Consider the following 11,253-nt stretch of genomic DNA (forward strand, 5'->3'; position numbering starts at 1 on the left):
ATCTTTTGCATCCCCCATTTACCATACTAATTTTACAAGTGAAAAACAGTGACTGGTAAAGTACAAATTTCCAGGCAGAATTTAGAATAGCAAGTAAGAGGATGGTAAGTTAGACAAAAGGGGAAAGCTAGAGGGAGGAGACTTTGCTACTTGCATATATTGAAAAAAGAGCTGTTCCTCCAGTAAAGCACATTGTATTCTCTTTCTTCCTTGTTATCAGAATTGGTTTCTTCTCTTTTTGTTTGTTTGATTGATTTTTGTTTTGTTGTTGCCCTACCATAATTTGATGCTTAGGTGTCTCCAAAATTGATGCTGCAATCTAATTCTCATGGTGACAATACTAAAAATTGACTAGCTGTAAGGGAGCAGCCTCTGTGGCTAGGTGAGCCCCTTATAAAGAGTAGAGGAGGCTCCTTCTGCCCTTTGGCCTCTTCTGGGAGGAATCAGCCCCTTTCTTCCAAAGGATTCGGCAGATTGGGATCATCTTAAAAGCACAGGTTGCATTTTTATCTGGCATGGATTTGCTAACTCCTTAATCATAGACACCCCAGCTTCTAGAACTATGAGAAACATGCTGCCATTGCCCATACATTGCTCTGTGGTATTTTGTTATAGATGTTAAGAATGGACTAAGTCAAGCTTTATCTCTACAAGGAAAGATCTTTTCTTATAAGAATGGTCATACTGCTTTACATGTCATATTATCCTCCATTCTCCAGACTGAGAGTTACTTTCTTAGAAACATGCAATGCTCGTAGAGAATTTAAGAACATTTTATACCCATCTAAGAACAATTGAAACAATGTAAGAGTGTGATTTATATTGTTCCTTGACAGTAATATGGAAAATATTCTCTCTCTTTTTTAAGCTTCAATGTGGACATGGCCTTTAAAGTTATCTCAACATTTATTAAAGATCAGTGCCTGGTTATTGTGATCTTTTAAACATATTGATTTTTAAGTTAGACATGTGCTACAATTAAAGCACTTTCTCTGTTTCCATTTGTAAAGAATTCCTATCCCATGTTACAGAATTCCATATTTCTTAATCAACCTTAAATTACTCACTGCCTTTACACTCTGTAAGAATGAGAATACGTTTCTTGGTACATAGCCTTCCAAACTCCTGAACACATTTTCTAATCAAATCCGCATGTTCTCCTCATAGATTTCCTTTATATCTGGGTGGGGACAATTTCCCCAAAGTTCAAGTCTGAGGTCATAGACCTCTGTTTAAACCACAGGGACTGAGGGTCTGGCAGGAGAAGGGGGTAAACGAAGTGAGCCACAGGCACTTAGAGAGTTGGGGTTGCCTTCTTGCCCTCACAAATTTTGTATTACATCTGGTACTTCAGGGAGCTTTAGAAAGAATGAAAGATGTTAGTCCCGCATATATATATATATATATATATATATATATATATATATATATATGCATCAGCTGCTGAGAATTCGCCATGAGTCTTGGTTGAGAATGAAAACACGGATCCACAGGTCTGTATAACTAATAGTAAAATTGGTTTTCCCAGGGGTTGGCAAAAGGAACTCTGTAATTGGGAACATTTCAAGGGTGTATAAGATGAGCATTCACTGCTGGAAAGCATTAAACAGAGGTTTTTACAGTACGTGAAACTCAGCACGGGCTTGCTTTATGCTCCTTCTTTGGGAAAGAAACTGTTACATCATTCTCCTTGGGGACAAATCACCCATTTGGGCAAAAAGAACCACATCATGAATAAGGGGCAAGTCCAGCTTCATCAACACAGATGTCTTTTTTGAACTAGTGAGAAGGGAGAAAAAAGTTTTTACAATAAAAGTAAGCTTTGTGATCTAACCTCTTGAAGGGTCATTTCTTAACATGTTTCTTGCACATTCCCAACAGTGCTGATTCTTTTCATGGTGGAAGGTACATCGCAGAACGCATTCTTGATTCTCAAGATGTGGGACACTGAAATAAAACAAGTGAGTGGAGGTTCCTCCCCAGTTTCCAGGCAGGTGATGCTATTAGAGCCATTTGCAGGCAGGTGTGAGCCAACCTCCCAACAGGAATGTTCCACATCAGAGACCTCAGCATCACACTTGGAACTAATTGGCCTCCTTTTTTGGCAAATTCAATAACTAGAACAAAGATTAAATAAGCCTTGGAACCTGCACAACCACTTCCGTTTCTAAGTGCCATCAACCTCAGTAAGCAGGGATTCTGGGATGGTATCCCTGAAAGAGGGCTGCCCCACAGGCCCCACACCTGCACCAGGAACACACTCCAACTTTCAAAGCCCCCCTGCTGAAATGCCTGAGCATGATAGGATGATCTTTCAAGTTATACTATCTTGCTTGCTGTAGTGTTAAAGACAAGTTAGCACACAAACACAAAATAATAATTTTAAAAACACATACATAAAGAAAGGTTATGCATTTAAAAATGTTTTATTAGAAAGGCGGGTCATTTTAAAGTTACTTAGATTTTTTTTCTCTCACATTTATAAAATTCCTGAAGTTTTCTTTTGATTTATGTGAATGGAATAAATGTATTTGTGAAAATTATGTGTTCTTGTGTTTTAAAGCAGTCTTTCCTCTCTTCCCACCATGTGTTAGTCTCTCCGTGCATAAGGTCCCATCAATCATCCAGAGGCGCTCCAAGTATAATGGTTGAGAGAAACTAATAAACAGATAATTACGATGAAGTGCTATAATTACATATTGGCAAAGGAAGAGATGGGGCCCTGTGTGAATCCAGAAGGAAGCCAGAGGACAAGAAGCAAGAGTTGTGTTTTACTTGCCAGCATGCCCTGCTAGTCCAAGCTTCTCTACATGTCTGCAATACCCTGATTTTTTGAAGCATCTGAAGGGATTTTCATGGACGGATCTGAGTTCAAGGAAAATGCTACTAGAGGCAAGGAAACAGATTTATGTGGACACCAGCTAATTCTTCAAAGCTGGCCATGCCAAAGAGATTGGACTGATTCTGGAGTAACAGGATGGCTTGGAGTGCAATAGTCAGATGGATAGGTGAAGGTGAGGAAATGGTTAAAGAAAGTTAGTGTGAAGGTGAGGCTGCATCTTGTGAAATAGGATGTGGATCTGAACTGGGGGCAAGGCAGAGAGGGACCAAGTTCAGAGATACTGAATAGGTAGAACTGAGTGGCACTGGATGGTGGGAAGAGAAAGGAGTCTAAGGAGAATCCTGTGCTAGGGCAGTTTGAAATCCATTGCCCTACATGGCCAATTCTCATGGAAAGGTGTAGCACTATTTATTTATTTATTTATTTATTTATTTATTTATTTATTTATTTATTTTCATTCATTCATTCATTCATTCATTCTCCAAAAGCATGTTAAGGAAGCCAGAATCATTACAAGGGACCAAGATTTACTAAGAATAACCTAATGAATCATCCGTAGGGCAAAAGGTCATAAATTCTAGGAGGAATAGGGGTGAGGGATGAGAGATAAGCAAGAGTACTGGGTGGGGAAAAAAGGCATCAGTTAAAAAGAGATTCAAGCAGAACTATGCAGAAGTGTGCCAGAGAGTAGGCACAAGGTCATGTCCTGCACAGAGGTGGCCACTACCCAGATGCACTCTATTCCCAAGTGAGTTCCTGAGAGGCCTAATGGAGGCAATGTCCCACCCTTCCCCACTCCCAGCAAAACACTACAGTTCTCTCTGAAAGGAATTTCTTTTTTAAGAAAATTGAAAATTGAAATTGATTTTTTTTTCTCTCATACATACCAACTACAGTTTCCCGGTGAGAACCACCCCCACTCCATGCTCCTCTAGAGGCACCCTGACCTACTGCTATTTGTAAATTGCCCACTATTCATGAATTCCTGCCTGCCCAAATAAACCCCAAATTATAGTGTGCCCAAAATCCCTTCAATAAAACATCTTTAGCTTGTTAGATAGAAAAATCTCAGTTGCTGCAGAAAGCAGGATTTCTATCACTAAGGACCGAAGGACGGAAAAATCAGGGACTCACCTGCAGGAATTACAATGGGTTAGAAAGTGTGGTTTTAGGACAAGGAAAGTGCCCTCCTCCAGGGTGTAGGTAATACCCATCCCTGGCATCACAACTAGTGTTTACAAGGAGGAAGAGGATATGGTACAACACTGTCCAACAAGGAATCCTTGTGCCTGCCACACTTACTAGCAAGCTCACATATGATCAGAAAACAAAGGCCTATGTCTAAGAGCAAGTTCCACGAGAGAAGTTCTAGAGGTTGGGGGAGGGAAAACTCCAGGGGTATCTAAGTCATGGAGGTGGTAAGGTCACTTGAAAGTAAAAGCAAGCAGGGAAGACAGTCCCAGGCATCTCCCAGACAAAGGCAGGAGGGGGAGGCTGAGGTATTCCCTGGTGAAGCTGAGAACTGACCAAAGGAGTCAAAGGACACCAGGGAGGAGAGGCATGCTAAACCCACCTCCAGGTCAATTGAGATGACCAGAAACCTCAGTCCAGGAGTATGAGCAGTGGATGGAATGTACTTCCATGAAATTCCCTGAAGAGAGACAGAAAGGGAGCATCTGATCAGGCCTGGAGTGTGATGAGTGTTTATTTGCTTCCATAGGGAAAGCAAGAGATGATGAAATGTTGAGACTACAGAAGCAGATTTCTCTTCCATTTCTCATCACCTAAACTCAAGGCATGCAGTGGGGAAACACAGTTTTCAGTTTCACAATATACTTCTTCATCTGCCTGGCCAAGGCAAGTCTGAAGATCAAGTGTTTTGGGTTTTTGGTTTTTAAGAACTGAGCATCAAGACTAGGCCACAGTCAACAATTGTATGGCAAGGAGGAATCCACAGCAAAGAGGCCAAATATACCTTCCAGGTGGATCTTCCTATCACACTGAAAGGGCTAATGCCTTCCTTCACTGAAAAAGAAAAAAACCTGGAAAGAAGTCATTAGATGGTGCAACCACAAAGAGAGACAGCAAAGAACTTCTTCAAGTCTTCTCAGCATCATAGTGACACCACATTGATCCATTGCTTGTGTGTGATTCTTTTTTTTTTGTTTGCTTATTCTTTTTTATTGGATACTATATTTACATTTCAGATTTTATCCCCTTACCCCCATTCCCCCCAGCACCCAGGAACCTCCTATCTCATTCCCCCTCCTAATGCTTCTATGAGGATGTGGCCACACCTTACCCCCACTCCCACCTCGCCACCCTCGAATTCCCCTCCACTTGGTGTTCAGCCTTGATGGGACCAAGGATCTCCTCTCCCACCTATGCCAGACAAGGCCATCCTCCCCTACATATACAGCTGGAGTCATGGGTCCCTCCCTATGTGCTGCCAGGCTGGTGGTTTAGACCCTGTGGAGCTCTGGTTGGTTGATATTGTTGCTCTCCTCATGGGGCTACAAACCCTTTCTGCTTCTTCAATCTTCTCTCTAACTTCTCCATTGGGAAACACTTGATCAGATCAGTGGTTAGCTGTGAGCATCTGCCTCTAAATATGTCAGGCTCTGGCAGACCTCTAAGGAGACAGCTATATCAGGCTCTTGTCATCATGCACTTCCTGCCATCCACATCAGTGTCTACCTTTGGTGACTGTACATGGGATGGATACCCAGGTGGAATGGTCTCCAGACAGCCCGTCCTTCAGTTTCTGTCCCACACTTTGTCTCCATATGTGCCCCCTTAAGTATTTTTGTTACTCCTTCTAAGTAGGACCAAGGCATTACACTTGGTCTTCCATCTTCATGAACTTCATGTGGTCTGTGAGTTGAGTCTTGGCTATTCCAAGTTTTTGGGCTAATATCCGCTTGTCAGTGAGTAAATACCCTGTGTGTTTTTTTTTGTGATTGGGATACCTCACTCAGGGTGATATTTTCTAATTCCATCCATTTACCTAAGAATTTCTCGAATTCATTATTTTTAATAGATGAGGAATACTCCATTGTGTAAATGTACCACATTTTTTATATCTATTCCTCTGTTGAAGGACATCTGGGTTCTTTCCAGCTTCTGGCTATTATAAATAAGGCTGATATGAACATAGTGGAGCATATGTCCTTGTTATATGTTGGAATATCTTCTGGGTATATACCCAGGAGTGGTATAGCTAGATCCTCAGGTAATGCTATGTCCAATTTTCTGAGGAACAGCCAAACTGATTTCCAAAGTGGTTGTACCAGCTTGCAATCCCACCAACAATGGAGGAGTGTTCCTCTTTCTCCACATCCTCGCCAGAATTTACTATTACCTGAGTTTTTAATCTTAGCCACTCTGACTGGTGTGAGGTGGTATCTCAGGGTTGTTTTAATTTGCATTTCCCTGATGACTAAGGATGTTGAGCATTTCTTAAGGTGCTTCTTGGCCATTCGAGTTTCCTCAGTTGAGAATTCTTTGTTTAGCACTGTACCCCATTTTTAATAGGGTTATTTGGTTGTCTGGAGTATATTTTCTTGAGTTCTTTGTATATATTCGATATTAGCCCTCTATCGAATGTAGGATTGGTAATGATCTTTTCCCAATCTGTTGGTTGCTGTTTTGTCTTATTAACAATGCCCTTTGTCTTACAGAAGCTTTGCAATTTTATGAGATCCCATGTGTCAATTCTTGATCTTAGAGCATATGCCATTGGTGTTCTGTTCAGGAACTTTCCCCCTGTGCCTAGGTATTCGAGGGTCTTCCCCACCTTCTCTTTTATTAGTTTCAGTGTATCTGGTTTTATGTGAAGATCATTTATCCACTTGGAGTTGAGCTTTGTACAAGGAGATAAGAATGGATTGATTTGCATCCTTCTACATGCTGACCTCCAGTTGAACCAGCACCATTTGCTGAAAATGCTGTCCTTTTTCCACTGGATGGTTTTAGCCCCTTTGTCAAAGATCAAGTGACCATGGGTATGTGGGTTCATTTCTGGATCTTCAATTCTATTCCATTCATCTTCCTTCCTGTCTCTGTACCAATACCATGTAGTTTTTATCACTATTGCTCTGTAGTACAGTTTGAGGTCAGGGATGGTGATTACCCCAGAAGTTCTTTTATTGTTGAGAATAGGTCTCACTATCCTGGGTTTTTTGTTATTCCAAATGAATCTACAAATTGCTCTTTCTAACTCTATGAAGAATTGATTTGGAATTTTGATAAGAATTGCATTGAATCTGTAGATTGCTTTTGGCAAGATGGCCATTTTTATTAAATTAATCCTGCTAATTCAGGAGCATGGGAGATCTTTCCATCTTCTGAGATCTTCTATTTCTTTCTTCAGAGACTTGATGTTCTTGTCATGCAGATCTTTCACTTGCTTAGTTAGGTTCACTCCAAGGTATTTTATATTATTTGTGACTATTGTAAAGGGTGTCATTTCCCCTAATTTCTTTCTTAGCCTGTTTATCTTTTGAGTATAGGAAGGCTACTGATTTGTTTGAGTTGATTTTATATCCAGCCACTTTGCTGAAGTTGTTTATCAGGTTTAGGAGTTCTGATGGAAGTTTTAGGGTCACTTAAGTATACCATCATATCATCTGCAAATAGTGAAATTTTGACTTCTTCCTTTCCTATTTGTATCCCTTTGACTTCCTTTTGTTGTCTAATTGCTCTGACTAGGACTTCCAGTACTATATTGACTAGGTAGGGTGAGAGTGGGCAGCCTTGTCTAATCCCTGATCTTAGTGGGATTGCTTCAACTTTCTCTCCATTTAGTTTGGTGTTGGCTACTGGCTTGCTGTATATTGCTTTTACAATGTTTAGGTATGGGCCTTGAATTCCTGATCTTTCCAAAACTTTTAACATGAAGGGATGTTGAATTTTCTCAAATGCTTTCTCAGCATCTAGTAAAATGATCATGTGATTTTTCTTTGAGTTTATTTATGTAGTGGATTACATTGATGGATTTCTGAATATTGAACCATCCCTGCATTCCTGGGATAAAGCCTACTTGATCATGATGGATGATTGTTTTGATGTGTTCTTGGATTTGGTTTGTGAGAATTTTATTGAGTATTTTTGCATCAATATTCATAAGAGTGATTTGTCTGTAGTTATCTTTCTTTGTTGGGTCTTTGTGAGGTTTAGGTGTGAGTGTAATTGTAGCTTCATAGAACAAATTGGGTATTGTTCCTTTTGTTTCTATTCTGTGGAATAGTTTGAAGAGAATTGGTAATAGGTCTTCCTGGAAGGTCTGATAGAATTCTGCACTAAAACCATCTGGTCCCAGACTTTTTTTGATGGGGAGACTTTTAATGACTGCTTCTATTTCTTTAGGGGTTATAGGACTGTTTAGATGGTTTATCTGCTCCTGATTTAATTTTGATACCTGGTATCTATTTAAAAAATTGTTCATTTCATCCAGATTTTTCAATTTTGTTGAGTATAAGCCTTTGTAGTAGGATCTGACAATTTTTTAAATTTTCTCAGTTTCTGTTGTTATATCTCCTTTTCAGTTCTGATTTTATTAATTTGAATACTATCTCTATGCCCTTTGGTTAGTCTGGCTAAGGGTTTATCTATCTTGTTGATTTTCTCAAAGAATGAACTCCTGGTTTTGTTGATATTTTGTACAGTTCTTTCTGTTTCTACTTGAAACAGCCCTGAGTTTGATTATTTCCTGCTGTCTACTTCTCTTGGATATATTTGCTTCTTTTTGTTCTAAGGCTTTCAGGTGTGCTGTCAAGTTTTTTTTGTTTTTTTTTTTTTTTTTTTTTTTTTTTTTTTTTTTTACTTTTATCTGCATTTATTTTATGCTGAATTTATTCCCGTGCCATGAGCTTTTGTTTCTTCAGTTTCTTCTGGGATATCTTTTTCTTCTGTGCAACCTCCTCTTCTGGTTTTGGAACAATCTGCTCCTTCTCAGTGAGGATCATCTCAATGTGGCAGGGGGAGCTCATGTATGGATTAATCCGGCCATGAGCTCTGTAGGTTCGTCGGCGCATCTTAGGTGCCTTGTTCACCTGGATATGTTCAATGACTAGAGAATCTACATCTAAACCCTTAAGCTCAGCATTACTCTCTGCGTTTTTAAGCATGTGCAGCAAAAACTCTGCACTCTTCTTCGGCCACCGTCCCTGTGTCCAGCCCCACTGTTTCGCCTGGGCGCACCTCCCAACTCCACCATTATACCGACGGAAGGGCACACACTGCTTTTTTAAAGTGACATCCTTCAGGTACTTGGTAGCTTTGCAGATGTGCATGCCCTTGATGGCCTGAGCAGTTTCCCGCGTGTTCTTAAAGTGAACACGAAGGTTTGAGCCTCGTGATTTACAAGATTTCGTGGGGTTTTCTGGGTCAAGAGAGTAGCGAACCATCTTCACGGGTCACCTTTCGCCGCTTACAGGAAGAGCTGCTGTCAAGTTTTTAGTGTATGCTCTTTCCAGTTTATTTTTGTACGCACTTAGAGCTATGAGTTTTCTTCTTAGTACTACTTTCATGGAGTCCTACAAGTTTTGGTATGATGTGTCCTCATTTTCATTAAATTCTAAAAAGTCTTTAATTTCTTTCTTTACTTCTTTTTTGACCAAGTCATCATTGAGTAGATCACTGTTCAGTTTCCACATGTTTGTGGGCTTTCCATTGTTTTTGTCATTATTAAAGACCAGTCTTAGTCCATGGTGGTCTGATAGGGTACAAGGGATTATTTCAATCTTTTTGTATCTGTTGAGACCCGTTTTGTGACCAATTATATGGTCTATTTTGGAGAAGGTACCATGAGGTGCTGAGAAGAAGGTATATTCTTTTGTTTTAGGATGAAATGTTTTATGGATATCAGTTAACTCCAATTGGTTCATAACTTCTGTTAGTTTCATTGTGTCTCGGTTTAGTTTTTGTCTCTATGATCTGTCCATTGCTGAGAGTGGGGTGTTGAAATCCCCCACTATTATTGTGTGAGGTGCAATGTATGCTTTGAGCTTTAGTAAAGTTTCTTTTATGTATGTGGGTGCCATTGCATTTGGGGCATAGATGTTTAGAATTGAGAGTTCATCTTGGTACATTTTTCCTTTGATGAATAGGAAGCATCCTTCCTTATCTTTTTTGATTACTTTTGGTTGGAAATCGATTTTATTTGATATTAGAATTGCTATTCCAGCTTGTTTCTTGGGACCATTTGCTTGGAAGATTGTTTTCCATCCTTTTACTCTGAGGTAGTGTCTGTCTTTGTCACTGAGGTGTGTTTCCTGTATGCAGCAAAATTCTGGGTCCTGTTTATGTATCCAGTCTGATAGTCTATGTCTTTTTATTGGAGAATTGAGTCCATTGATATTAAGAGATATTAAAGAGAAATGAATGTTGCTTCCTGTTATTTTTGTTATTAGAGGTGGAATTATGTTTGTGTAGCTATCTTCTTTTGGGCTTGTTGGAAGATTAGTTTCTTGCTTTTTCTAGGTTGTAGTTTCCCTCCTTGTGTTGGAGTTTTCCACCAATTATCCTTTGAAGTGCTGGATTTGTGGTAAGATATTGTGTAAATTTGGTTTTGTCATTGAATATCTTGGTTTCTCCATCAATAGTGATTGAGAGTTTTGCTTGGTATAATAGTCTGGGTTGGAATTTGTGTTCTCTTAGGGTCTGTATATCAGTCCAGGATCTTCTGGCTTTTAAAGTATCTGGTGAGAAGTCTTGTAATTCTTATCAGTCTGCCTTTATATGTTACTTTACCTTTTTCCCTTACTGCTTTTAGTATTTTTTCTTTGTTTTGTACATTTGATGTTTTGATTATTATGTGACGGGAGGTATTTCTTTTCTGGTCTAGACTCTTTGGAGTTCTGTAGGCTTCATGTATATTTATGGACATCCTTTCTGCAGGTTAGGAAAGTTTTCCTCTATAATTTTGTTGAAGATATTTACTGGCCCTTTAAGTTGGGAGTCTTCACCCTCATCTATACCTATTACCTTAGGTTTGGCCTTCTCATTGTGTCCTGGATTTCCTGGATCTTTTGGGTTAGTAGCTTTTTGTATTTTGCATTTTCTTTGACAGTTGTGTCAATGTTTTCCATGGTATCTTCTGCACAAGAGATCTTCTCTTCTATCTCTTGTATTCTGTTGGTGATACGTGTGTCTATGACTCCTGATCTTTTTCCTAGATTTTCTACCTCCAGTGTAGTCTCCCCTTTGCATTTTCTTTATTGTTTCTACTTCCATTTTTAGATCCTGGATGGTTTTGTTTAATTCCTTCACTTGTTTGGTTGTTTTTTCTTGCAATTCTTTAAGGGATTTTTGTGTTTTCTCTGTAAGGGCCTCTACCTGTCTACCTGTGTTCTCCTTGAATTCTTTGAGAGTGTTTTTTATGTCCTTAAAGTCCTCTATCATCATCTTGA

General features: G+C 39.5%; 1 pseudogene; it reads right to left on the minus strand.

Moving 5' to 3' along the window:
* Positions 1 to 8,653: 8,653 nt before the first annotated feature.
* On the minus strand, positions 8,654 to 9,284 carry LOC117708914 (large ribosomal subunit protein uL22 pseudogene; annotated as a pseudogene).
* Positions 9,285 to 11,253: the final 1,969 nt, after the last annotated feature.

Source organism: Arvicanthis niloticus, chromosome 5 (assembly GCF_011762505.2).
Source record: "Arvicanthis niloticus isolate mArvNil1 chromosome 5, mArvNil1.pat.X, whole genome shotgun sequence".
Lineage (NCBI taxonomy): Eukaryota > Metazoa > Chordata > Mammalia > Rodentia > Muridae > Arvicanthis > Arvicanthis niloticus.